General features: G+C 37.1%; 1 pseudogene; it reads right to left on the bottom strand.

Annotated features, from left to right (window-relative positions):
• Nucleotides 1-237: 237 nt before the first annotated feature.
• LOC123834642 (eukaryotic translation initiation factor 3 subunit E-like) lies at nucleotides 238-1,596 on the bottom strand (annotated as a pseudogene).
• Nucleotides 1,597-2,854: the final 1,258 nt, after the last annotated feature.

The raw sequence follows: 2,854 nt of genomic DNA, 5'->3' as shown, positions 1-2,854 counted from the left end.
TGATGTATGAATTATTTTACAGATTTAAAATTTTCAAACCATAACTAAATGTTAATCAGGACAGAATGTTATTTAATATCCAATTTGATTCCAGGTTTCTTTTAGCTCCCCAAACTCACTTTTGCTTTTAAAAAAAAAAATGAGACACAGCCAATTTTATTCAAATTCCTTAAAATTTATACACAATATGTTAATTGTTTCTAAAATGTACGTCACCCTTTATGTAATGGCTTTTTACTTCATCTTTATTTCATAGTTTTTTCATCTTGTCTTTATACAGTTCTTCAGTAGAGGCCAGAGTCCTGAGGTGCCCAGTTAGGAGCCTCTGACCTACTATTCTGATTAAGTTTCTTCTCAATATTCATGGCCAACATCTGGCTTTTAAATGAAAGGCTTTTGGTCTTTTCAATCACTTGCTGATTAGGGTGAGACTGCTTCGTTACCCATAACCACATGACCTAATTTAGAGTCAATTTTGGCATCCAATCTCGCATTTATAATCAAATTTATAAGCCAACTTTCAGTTTCTTCTGGAGTCATGTTCAGTTTGTCTGTCAACATGTTAATAGCTGATACACCCCTCTAGATGAGACAAAAAGTCTCAAGTATGAAGAGAGGAGCATTTTCAATGAAATCTTCAAAACAAGCCACCAAGAAGAAATCATTCCCAAGTACTGATTCACATCCCCTCAGCTTTTTCGGAGCCCCATCAAAGCCAAAGTTAACAGATAAGCATTCAGCAAATCCTGTCATTGGGTCTTTAAATGTGTAAGACTCCTGTTGAATAAATTTAACCAAATATTTTAGCACCTGTTGGCATTTTCAAACATCTTTGTTTGTTATGATGGATGTAGTCAAATAGTGCAGTATCCGTGGATACATCGTCTGAATTACATTAAGATACTGTGGCTGGTTAAGGAAGAGATCAATAATGTTATCATGCCCTTTGGGGTGGTTGAAGAAAACAAACCAAGACCAGTAGACAAGCCATGTCTGCTGCTGAAGAAAATGAAATGGAGAGATCACAGAATTATTTTCTGTGGTCTCTCTTAACCATGCAAGGTCTTCCATAGAGGCATCCCAATTCCACATTAAGATTTCAGAAGTCAGCAGTTTTCCCCAGAGTGAACTCAAAGCATTTCTATCTGTTGCTGGAACTAACACTCTAAAGAAGTAAAGATATTCTGCTGCTCCAGGGTAATTCCTACATTCATATTGGACTTTCGCATACCTGTAGAGTGTATCTAAATATTCCTGCCTAAAATCATGCTTGTCCACCAGTTAGTCAAACAGCATCTGACCATCTCTGGTTGACCCTGTCTGCCGTATAGTTTCTGGATCAAATCTCTTCATGACTGGTTCCGTCTCTGCCTGAAGCTGTTTCAGTTGTGCAACTCTCAAAGCACATGGAATATCATCAGAATAAAGGTTTTTACATATGTCCATAACAAAGCCTACCATGTTGGTATCAATAAGAAGATCTAATTTCCCTTGTAATGAGTCTTTTTCATTATCTCTCTCTCCTATGCAGAGAAGGGAAGCCAAATGCGGATCCAAAAAGGGTGCCATGCAAGTAGTCAAGTCATCTTCCGCCATCTCGCTATGGAAGAAGCTGCTTTCACTTTTAATACATCCAGAGTGTTAGCTAGATTTTCTTTGCCTTCATTGAAGCAGTTACTTCTGTCAGCTTCCACGACACACCACTCACCTTGTTTTTCTTCTAATGACTTCATTCATTCATTTATTCATGTTTATTGAGCATCGGCTATGCTTCTACTTTTTTCTTTATGTGATCAAGATTATATTTTTTAGCAGGACTTGGTAGCTTTATACTTAGGTAAAATTGTTTCCAGATTCTGACCCTACACTACTGCTCAGTCTTAGTTTCCAAGATTGTATAATTTTGTTGTGTGTATTTGTGTTTGTGTGTCTCTGTGTGTTTGTGTATGCACATGTGTATCCCTAGATATACTCCAAGTCAAATTTATTGAGTCAATTGTTGTTATGCACAAGACATTTGAAACCAAAAGAATGTCCTTTGGTCACTCTTTTGGTCAAACTCCTAAGAAATATACATGGTTTTCTTTTATCTCCATTGGCTAAAATCAAAGGAAATCCCTGTACACTTTATCATTTAAACCTAGGCCAGTTCAACTGAACAATAATTGAGGCTTGAGTTTTCAAGAGGGGGGTTTGATTTGCAACGTTGAGGGGAATAGCTGTTTCCATAGGACATGTGTTTGTGAGGATGTGTGCAATCCTGCAGGTGCTGAGCCTTCCTGTGGGATTGAGAGGGGTGCTTCCTGAGAGAGGAGCTAACCTAAAGAGAAGACCACCTGAGAGGCAGGGGGAAGTAGGCTGACTTCTGATGTCATCCTTCAAACTTTTGGATCCCGCTTTGCTCCCAAACCAGTTCTTATTATTAACCATGAAAGCCAACTTTCTATGTCTGTTCTTTAAACCAGTTTGAACTTTAAAATTTTTCATTTTTTTTGGTCACTCGAAGCTAATATAATAAAGATAAGATGTTCATAAAGCTTTGGGATGAATTGTAGGTGTCAAATAAATTACTTTCTCCAAAGTCTATAACCCAAAATGTTGACCCAGTGCTCAGATTTATTCTGTAGGAAATAAATTTTACTTTTGAAAGGACTGTTTATATGTTGGGTTCTCATATTTTGGAATCTCTGCCCAAATTTGGAATTATGTGGAGTCTAGTAGGTTCCAGAGAAGTATATACAATGAAACTGCTGAAGAAGGAAGTATTTTCAAAATTCAATGATTCTGTCCTCAATGATGTTCCCAGGGAGAGTGATATAAATTACCACAAATATGTGGAACAAAATCAAGCCTA

Source organism: Mirounga angustirostris, unplaced genomic scaffold (assembly GCF_029215605.1).
Source record: "Mirounga angustirostris isolate CCGP_5_RB_7025 unplaced genomic scaffold, mMirAng1.0.hap1 SCAF_1, whole genome shotgun sequence".
Taxonomy (NCBI): Eukaryota; Metazoa; Chordata; class Mammalia; order Carnivora; family Phocidae; genus Mirounga; species Mirounga angustirostris.
Note: the sequence above shows the minus strand (reverse complement) of the source record. Positions and strands in the feature narration are given on the sequence as shown.